Source organism: Ascaphus truei, chromosome 11 (genome assembly GCF_040206685.1).
Source record: "Ascaphus truei isolate aAscTru1 chromosome 11, aAscTru1.hap1, whole genome shotgun sequence".
Classification (NCBI taxonomy): domain Eukaryota; kingdom Metazoa; phylum Chordata; class Amphibia; order Anura; family Ascaphidae; genus Ascaphus; species Ascaphus truei.
Genome location: NC_134493.1, coordinates 7,721,170 through 7,731,732, shown reverse-complemented (window position 1 = coordinate 7,731,732; position 10,563 = coordinate 7,721,170).

The following is a 10,563-nucleotide window of genomic DNA, read 5'->3' as shown; positions in this document are numbered from 1 at the left end:
TTAATCCAGCAGTGTGGTGGTTAACCTCTGGTAGTTAATTACTAAACACTGCCTGATTAGATGGCTTAGAAAGCCTGTCTTTTGAAACAGGAAGTGAGAACTCTTTAGCTGACACCTGAGCTGAACTTGGAGACACACTTGTCTTGAGCTCTGCCAAAAGATAGCAGAGCTGCTTTCAAGACACAGGGAAAACTTCTAAACCTGTATGCTGACAAACCCTGAAGATAAGGGAGCTGAAGCAGGGACAGTAAAGATTTTCCCTCCAAACCACAAGGACCAAATAAGACTTCTAAAACCTGGATGCTGATATTTTCTGTGCACGCATGGGTGCGGATCCAGGAGAGCAGAGAAGCTTACAAACAGATAAGACTTTTATTCTTAAGAGACTGCTTATATCTGCTTATTGCATGCTATGTTTGGGGCTGGGGAGAAATGCTTGACTAGGGAGATGTGAATTGATTGCATAGTGTTTTCACTAGAAATACTCCCAAGTGAACGGAAGCTTTGTTCCCCCCCCCCCCCCCCTTGTTTGGATGTTTTCCTAATAAAAAGGAAAAGGCACAATAAAGCCTTATTATAATTTCACATTATAAAGCCTCCTAATTGCGTACCTCTGTTAACGTCCGTCCACAGTGTGTATCTGTGTGTATCTGTGTGTGTGTGTGTGTGTCAGTGGGTGTGTGTGTGTGTGTGTGTGTCAGTGGGTGTGTGGGTGTCAGTGGGTGTATGTGTGTCAGTGTGTGTCTGTGTGTGTGTGTGTGTGTGTGTGTGTCAGTGGGTGTGTGTGTGTATCAGTGGGGGTGTGTGTGTATCAGTGGGGGTGTGTGTGTGTATCAGTGGGTGTGTGTGTGTATCAGTGGGGGTGTGGGGGTGTGTATCAGTGGGGGGGGTGTGTATCAGTGGGTGTGTGTGTGTGTATCAGTGGTGGGGGGTTTGTATCAGAGGGTGTGTGTGTGTGTGTGTGTGTGTATCAGTGGGGGTGTGTGTGTGTATCAGAGGGTGTGTGTGTGTGTGTGTGTGTGTGTGTGTGTGTGTATCAGTGGGGGTGTGTGTGTGTGTATCAGTGTAAGGGTCTGGGAGTCATGCCGCCCTCGGCGTGCTCCTCACTCACCTGTAGCTCTGCCGGGTCCCCCCGTGGCACGCAGGCAGCCTCTCTCCGGAACGCCGTTCACAGCTCCACGTGGGTGCGCGCGCGCGCACGCCAATACTCCTCTTCTACTGTTGGGCTTTATGGCTCCTCCCCTGGGACTCATTCTGGACCTATCCCTGCCGTAACCTCTCTCCTATATATACCTTACAGTCTCACTGACTCATTGGCTGAGCATAGAACCAGTTGTTCTCATCACTCTCTGCCTCCCTAGTCCTGTCTTGTCCTGTCTTGTTTTGCAGTCTTCCTCGTGTACCGAACCGAATTCCGCTACGTCTACCCGCACCTCTGGCATCCCGAACTCGGCATACGGCAACACGACTCTCCGCATCTCTGGCATCCCGATCCCGGCAAACGGTAAACGACAACGTCCCTCTCTCTAACACCGGACTTGGCAAACAGCACCCTCTACCATCCGTACCTCTCCTGCCCTGATCCGGACTTCCAGACCACTCTACTCTCAAGATGTGCCCTCGTGGCTGTGGGTGGCATTATATCCTATCCCAGCTCAGCACCGCGGTCCCGTCTCGTTTGTGGTGAGCACGCCCCGACATTATGCTCAGCCCTACAAACATGGACCCCGCTGAGGTGGAGCGTACTTTAAATGCTCATACAAATCTCTTCACCAGGCTAGAGACTTATCTGGAACAAGCTGATAGGCGAATGGATACGTTACAGCAAAGCGTTCATTCCCTTACCGTTCAAGTCCGAACTCTCAGTCGGCAACCCTCACCCGTGGCTTCCACAGCTTCCGCAACCGCCTTTCCAGCACCTCCGTTTGCTTTGGAACCTTGTATTCCGGCCCCCAAACACTATGCCGGGGATCCCCAAGGATGTAGGGGCTTCCTTAACCAATGCCTCATTCAATTTCGACTCTCGCCCTCTCGTTTTGTCTCTTCTGTCTCCAGGGCCGGCTATATCTTGGCTCTTCTCATCGACGAGGCGCTGGCATGGGCTTCTCCCATCTGGGAACAACATGGTCCTCTCACACAGGACATCGATCTCTTCGTCGAGGAGGTCCGAAGAGTCTTCGATACCCCTGCACGGCAATTAACGGCAGCATCGTCTCTTCATCACATAACCCAGGGAGATCGACCCGTCGCCCGGTATGCTGTGGGATGGAATAATGAAGCTCTATCTTCAGCGTTTTGGTAAGGTCTGTCAGAATCACTAAAGGATGAGCTCGCAGCGCGGGAACGTCCCACTGACCTAGAGGATTTGATCAGGCTGTGTGTTCGAGTGGACCAGCGTCTGCAGGAGTGGAGAACTGAACGTTCTCGTTACCGTCAACGGGTTTCAAGGCATCTTGCTCCATCGTTCATGGCGCCTACACCCCCTTCTGGGGATGCCCCGGAACCAATGCAGTTGGGAGGTAACAAGCTGTCTGCTGCCGGAAAATAACGTCGGCGCAATGCTGGTCTCTGCTTGTACTGTGGCAATTCCGGTCACATATTACCCCAGTGTCCCCACAAGCCGGGAAACGCCAATTCCCAATGAAATCCCGAAGAGTTTCGTTGGGAATACTGACACTTTCTCCCATCGTCAAAGACGTCCTTCCCACCAGGATAATGTTGCCTATAACACTGTCTGGAGAGGGGTTTCACACTCAAGCACGTGCGTTCATTGATTCCGGTTCCGCAGGCAATTTCATCGTTATGACTTTTGCTAGACGGAACAATATTCCATTTATCAGTAAGAAGATGCCAGTAGGTCTGGAGGCCATTGACGGTTGACCTCTACAGCCGGCATTCATCATGCTCCAGACGGTGCATCTCCTACTGCAGTACATCGACGTTCATATGGAGATCATTACCCTCGATGTTATCCACACTCCCTCGGTTGAGCTGATTTTGGGCCTTCCTTGGCTTCAACTCCATAATCCTCGCATTGACTGGACGGATCGGGAACCCATCCAGTGGGGTGCTCCTTGTGCCATGACATGTACCAGGATTTTCCAGAAGATTGGTGGGTTGTCTACCCTGCCAGAGAAGGTCGACTCCCTACCTTCTGTGTACTGGGAATTCCGTGATGTGTTCGACAAAGCACGTTCCGAGGTTCTACCTCCGCACCGTCCTTTCGACTGCCCTATTGACTTACTACCCGGGGCACCTCTTCCCAGAGGACGATCCTATCCTCTCTCTCTCCCAAAGACTAAAGCCATGAACACTTACATTGCTGAGAATTTAGAGAGGTGTTTCATCCGAAAGTCTTCTTCTCCAGTCGGAGCAGGCTTCTTTTTTGTCAAAAAGAAGGACGGTTCTCTTCGTCCATGCATAGACTACCGGGGTTTGAATAACATCACACGCAAGAACCACTACCCACTGCCCTTGATACCGGAACTCTTCAACCGTCTTCAGGGAGCAACTATCTTTTCTAAATTGGATTTAAGAGGTGCCTACAATTTAGTAAGGATACGTGAGGGGGACGAATGGAAGACTTCTTTTAACACCCATGACAGCCACTATGAATACCTGGTCATGCCGTTCGGTTTGTGCAACGCACCAGCAGTTTTCCAGGATTTCGTCAATAAGATTTTTCGGGACATTCTTAACACATTTCTTATTGTCTACCTAGATAACATCCTAATCTTTTCTAAGTCCCCTCAAGAACACATCAAACACGTTCAACAAGTGCTGTTACGCCTCCGGGAGAACCATCTCTTTGCGAAGTTGGAGAAATGTCAGTTCCATCTCAAGTCTGTGCTTTTTTGGGATACGCTATCTCTGACTATCGATTGAATATGGATCCAGAGAAACTTAAGGCTATTTTGGACTGGCCCCGTCCGACCACTCTCAAAGCCGTGCAACACTTTCTAGGTTTTGCAAACTATTATCGCCGCTTAATTCGCAATTTTTCTTCTACGGTGTCTCCCATAACTGCTCTCACGAAGAAGGGTGCAGATCCTTCATCATGGTCTGAGACCGACATACGGGCATTTGATCTTCTGAAAAAGGCTTTTGTGTCTGCCCCTATCCTCACCCACCCAGATCCGAAACTTCCATTTACCTTGGAGGTAGATGCCTCTGACATCGGGGCTGGGGCTGTTTTATCCCAAAGGACCTCTCCCTTAGCCAGACTACACCCATGTGCCTTCTTCTCGAAGAAATTTTCGTCCGCAGAACGGAATTACGATGTCGGGAACCGGGAGCTTTTGGCGATCAAGTTGGCATTAGAAGAGTGGAGACACTTCTTAGAGGGTACGGAGACACCTATAACCATACTCACACACCATAAGAACCTTCTCTACTTAGAAGGGGCACGTCGTTTCAGCTCTCGACAAGCCCGCTGGGCACTATTTTTTTCACGATTCAATTTTCTTATCTCCTTTATTCCTGGCTCCAAAAATCTAAAGGCGGACGCTCTGTCTCGACAGTTCCTGGCAGAGGACAAGTCTGAAGAACAGCTAGAGACAATTATTCCCTCTAGATGAATTCTGTCCACCAACTCCTTTGATATTTTGGACAAGATTCGATCCGAGCAATCACAAGCTCCGAGGGGGCTCAAGGTCCCGGAGGGAAGACTCTACACAGCACCCCAACACCGCAAAAGGATTCTCGAGTGGTGCCATTCCTCCAAATCAGCAGGACATCCAGGGATACGGAAAACCAACGACCTTGTTCAACGTACCTTCTGGTGGCCAGAGAGGGCTAAGGATGTGGAGGAGTTTGTTAAAGCGTGTGGCACGTGCGCTCGCAACAAAGTACCCCGGGTCAGACCAGCAGGCCTTCTTCTTCCCTTACCCATTCCAGACCGTCCCTGGAACCATAATTCTATGGACTTCATTGTAGAGCTCCCAGACTCCAAAGGAAAGAATACAATTCTTGTGGTAATTGATCGTTTTTCCAAACAGACTCACCTTGTCCCCTTGAGGGGTCTTCCAAATTCCTCCAGGCTTGCGGATGTTTTCATCCAGGAGATTTTTCGTCTTCACGGAGTACCTTCAACCATCGTCTCTGATCGTCGGTGCCAATTTGTGTCAAGATTTTTGCGAGCCTTTTCCCGAAAAATGGGTATTTCACTTCAATTCTCCTCGGGATACCACCCAGAGACCAATGGGCAGACGGAGAGGGCCAACCAAAACTTGGAACAATACCTTCGGTGTTTCATAACCGATACACAGGATGATTGGGTGGATCTACTTCCTTGGGCTGAGTTTGCTCTTAACTCCCTTCGCAATGACTCCACTCAAGAATCTCCCTTCTTCATAAATTGTGGCTTTCATCCTTCCCGTCTACCCTTCTCTCCTCTATCCTCAGGAGTACCAGCGGTTGACAAGCGCATCTCCCGGCTGAAAGACTTATGGACGAGGATTCAGGAGAACTTAAAGGTGGCTACAGGGAGACAGAAACTCCAGGAAGACCGTCTTCGACGCCCGGTTCCGGAATTCGTCCCAGGAGACAGGGTTTGGCTTTCTTCCAGGAATATCCGACTAAAGGTTCCTACCATGAAGCTAGCACCTAAGTTCCTCGGTCCCTTTCCTGTGGTCAGGAGGATTAATCCTGTGGCTTATCGTCTGCGCCTTCCACCCTCGATGAAGATTCCTTCAGTCTTTCATGTTTCTTTGCTTAAACCAGCATTCCAGAGTCCTCGCTTTTCTAAGACCACGTCTCCTCCACTTCCTCTTCTGATCCAAGGTCAACAGGAGTACGAGGTTCAGTCTATCCTGGATTCTAGGATTTCCAGAGGAGGAGTACAATACCTGGTCCACTGGAGGGGGTTTGGACCAGAGGAACGTTCCTGGATTCCACACCGGGATCTCCACGTGCCTCGACTCGTCCAGGCTTTCCATCGTAAGAATCCCTCCAAGCCATGTCATGGACGCCCGGAGGTCGCCCCTGAAGGGGGGGGGGGGTACTGTAAGGGTCTGTGAGTCACGCCACCCTCTGCGTGCTCCTCACTCACCTGCAGCTCCGCCGTGTCCCCCCGTGGCACGCAGGCAGCCTCTCTCCGGAACGCCGTTCACAGCTCCACGTGGGCGCGCGCACGCCAATACTCCTCTTCTACTGTTGAGCCGACGGCTACGCCCGGTCACGCGCCCGCAAGCGCAGCTACACGGAGGTGCGGCCACACGAAGCCGCACAAACCCCTTAAAGGCACAGCACCTCAAACCATTGCTGCAATCAAATGCAGTCTTACTACTGGGCTTTATGGCTCCTCTTAAATTTTAAAACCAGAGACAGAACATAAAACACAGACAAAGCTCAGTTATTAGCACATCCAGTGAGACTCATACACGGTACAGTGCCTAAATATATATGTATAAATATCTAATAAGTAAAATGGTCTTTTAGTTTGACATTTTTGGCCAAAATTGTTGTAAGCCCCTGAGCCAACGCCAAGGCAGACCACATATCAGGGGTCCCTAACGCTAATATAAATTCTTAATAACCTGTGTAATAACAGGAAGAATGATTTATAGTAAATCTGTCAATATTAGTTGCAAAATTCTGAGTCTGACTGAAGCTTTTATTAACCTGTACATTAACAGGAAAAGCACTCTATATTAGAGATGTCACAGCCAAACTGCAAGCAGGCAAGTTCCCCTGAGTGGAAGATGCTATGGAGTGAGCCCATAACCATTTAAATGTGGGAGGGGGTGAGCTTAAATTAGGAAGGAGGTTGCCACCCTCCAATCAGCCATGACTAGCTGGACAAGAATTGTAAAACATACTGGACACCTAACAAGCTCCTATTGAACCCCCAAAATGACCACAACATATATATAAGCATATGAGTGTCACAGAGGAGTGCTGCTGAGCATGGCAATATATATTTTAAAACCAGAGACAGAACATAAAACACAGACAAAGCTCAGTTATTAGCACATCCAGTGAGACTCATACACGGTACAGTGACTAAATATATATGTATAAATATCTAATAAGTAAAATGGTCTTTTAGTTTGACATTTTTGGCCAAAATTGTTGTAAGCCCCTGAGCCAATGCCAAGGCAGACCACATACCACAATATGTGGTCTGCCTTGGCGTTGGCTCAGGGGCATACAACAATTTTGGCTAAAAATGTCAAACTAAAAGACCATTTTACTTATTAGATATTTATACATATATATTTAGGCACTGTACCGTGTATGAGTCTCATTGGATGTGCTAATAACTGAGCTTTGTCTGTGTTTTATGTTCTGTCTCTGGTTTTAAAATATATATTGCCATGCTCAGTAGCACTCCTCTGTGACACTCATATGCTTATATATATGTTGTGGTCATTTTGGGGGTTCAATAGGAGCTTGTTAGGTGTCCAGTATGTTTTACACTTTATGGCTCCTCCCCTGGGACTCATTCTGGACCTATCCCTACCGTAGCCTGGCTCTTCCACACACTCCCACCTTGCTGCGCTGCCATTGGACACTCTCTCCTATATATACCTTACAGTCTCAATGACTCGTTGGCTGAGCATAGAACCAGTTGTTCTCATCACTCTCTGCCTCCCTAGTCCTGTCTTGTCCTGTCTTGTTTTGCAGTCTTCCTCATGTACCGAACCGGCTTCCGCTACGTCTATCCGCACCTCTGGCATCCCGAACTCGGCATACGGCAACACGACTCTCCGCATCTCTGGCATCCCGATCCCGGCAAACGGTAAACGACAACGTCCCTCTCTCTAACACCGGACTTGGCAAACAGCAACCTCTACCATCCGTACCTCTCCTGCCCCGATCCGGACTTCCAGACCACTCTACTCTCAAGACATGCCCTCGTGGCTGTGGGTGGCGTTATATCCTATCCCACCTCAGCACCGCGGTCCCGTCTCGTTTGTGGTGGGCACGCCCTGACAATCAGTGAAGGGGGGTGTGTGTGTGTGTATCAGTGGGGGTGTGTGTGTGTAAGTGGGTGTGTGTCTCTCTCACTCCCTGTCTCCCCCACCCTCCCCACCCTGTCTCACCCCGTCTCCCTCCCACCCTGTCTCCCTCCCTCCCACCTGTCTCCCTCCCTCCCACCCTGTCTCCCTCCCTCCCACCCTCCCACCCTGTCTCCCTCCCTCCCACCCTGTCTCCCTCCCTCCCTCCCATCCTCCCACCCTGTCTCCCTCCCTCCCACCCTGTCAAACCTCCCTCCCACCCTGTCTCCCTCCCACCCTCCCACCCTGTCTCCCTCCCTCCTAACCTGTCTCCCTCCCACCCTCCCACCCTGTCTCCCTCCCTCCCACCCTCCCACCCTGTCTCCCCCCCACCCTGTCTACCTCCCACACTCCCACCCACCCACCCTGTCTTCCTCCCACCCTGTCTTCCACCCTCCCACCCTGTCTTCCTCCCTCCCATCCTGTCTTCCTCCCACCCTGTCTTCCTCCCTCCCTCCCTGTCTTCCTCCCTCCCTCCCACCCTGTCTCCCTCCCACCCTGTCTCACCCTCCCATCCTGTCTCACCCTCCCACCCTGTCTCATCCCTGTCTCACCCTGTCTCCCTCCCTCCCACCCTGTCTCACCCTCCCTCCCTGTCTCATGTCTCCCTCCCTCCCACCCTGTCTCACCCTGTCTCCCTCCCTCCCATCCTGTCTCACCCTGTCTCCCTCCCTCCCACCCTGTCTCACCCTGTCTCACCCTGTCTCCCTCCTTCCCACCCTGTCTCACCCTATCTCACCCCCTCCCACCCGGTCTCCCTCCCTCCCACCCTGTCTCCCTCCCTCCCACCCTGTCTCACCCTGTCTCCCTCCCTCCCACCCTGTCTCACCCTGTCTCACCCTGTCTCCCTCCCACCCTGTCTCACCCTGTCTCCCTCCCCCCCACCCTGTCTCACCCTGTCTCCCTCCCTCCCACCCTGTCTCCCTCCCAAGTCTCACCCTGTCTCCCTCGCTCCCACCCTGTCTCACCCTGTCTCCCTCCCACCCTGTCTCACCCTGTCTCCCTCCCACCCTGTCTCACCCTGTCTCCCTCCCTGTCTCACCCTGTCTCCCTCCCCTCCTGTCTCACCCTGTCTCCCTCCCTCCCTCCCTGTCTCACCCTGTCTCCCTCCCTCCCTCCCTGTCTCCCCCTGTCTCCCTCCCTCCCACCCTGTCTCACACTGTCTCCCTCCCTCCCACCCTGTCTCACCCTGTCTCCCTCCGTGTCTCACCCTGTCTCCCTCCCCTCCTGTCTCACCCTGTCTCCCTCCCTCCCTCCCTGTCTCACCCTGTCTCCCTACCTCCCTCCCTGTCTCACCCTGTCTCCCTCCCTCCCACCCTGTCTCACCCTGTCTCACCATGTCTCCCTCCCTCCCACCCTGTCTCCCTCCCACCCTGTCTCACCCTGTCTCCCTCCCTGTCTCACCCTGTCTCCCTCCCTCCCTCCCCCCCTGTCTCACCCTGTCTCCCACCCTCCCTGCCTGTCTCCCTCCCTCCCTGTCTCACCCTGTCTCCCTCCCTCCCACCCACCCTGTCTTACCCTGTCTCACCCTGTCTCCCTCCCTCCCACCCTGTCTCACCCTGTCTCCCTCCCTCCCACCCTGTCTCACCCTGTCTCCCTCCCTCCCACCCTGTCTCACCCTGTCTCCCTCCCACCCTATCTCCCTCCCACCCTGTCTCACCCTGTCTCCCTCCCTCCCACCCTGTCTCACCCTGTCTCCCTCCCTCCCTCTCCCTCCCTCCCTCTCCCTCCCTCCCACCCTGTCTCACCCTGTCTCCCTCCCTCCCACCATGTCTCACCCTGTCTCCCTCCCCCCACCCTGTCTCACCCTGTCTCCCTCCCTCCCACCCTGTCTCACCCTGTCTCCCTCCCTCCCACCCTGTCTCCCTCCCAAGTCTCACCCTGTCTCCCTCTCACCCTGTCTCCCTCCCTGTCTCACCCTGTCTCCCTCCCCTCCTGTCTCACCCTGTCTCCCTCCCTCCCTCCCTGTCTCACCCTGTCTCCCTCCCTCCCTCCCTGTCTCCCCCTGTCTCCCTCCCTCCCACCCTGTCTCACCCTGTCTCCCTCCCTCCCACCCTGTCTCACCCTGTCTCCCTCCCTCCCACCCTGTCTCACCCTGTCTCCCTCCCTGTCTCACCCTGTCTCCCTCCCCTCCTGTCTCACCCTGTCTCCCTCCCTCCCTGTCTCATCCTGTCTCCCTCCCTCCCTCCCTGTCTCACCCTGTCTCCCTCCCTCCCACCCTGTCTCACCCTGTCTCACCCTGTCTCCCACCCTCCCTGCCTGTCTCCCTCCCTCCCTGTCTCACCCTGTCTCCCTCCCTCCCACCCACCCTGTCTTACCCTGTCTCACCCTGTCTCCCTCCCTCCCACCCTGTCTCACCCTGTCTCCCTCCCTCCCACCCTGTCTCACCCTGTCTCCCTCCCTCCCACCCTGTCTCACCCTGTCTCCCTCCCTCCCACCCTATCTCCCTCCCTCCCACCCTGTCTCACCCTGTCTCCCTCCCTCCCACCCTGTCTCACCCTGTCTCCCTCCCTCTCCCTCCCTCCCTCTCCCTCCCTCCCACCCTGTCTCACCCTGTCTCCCT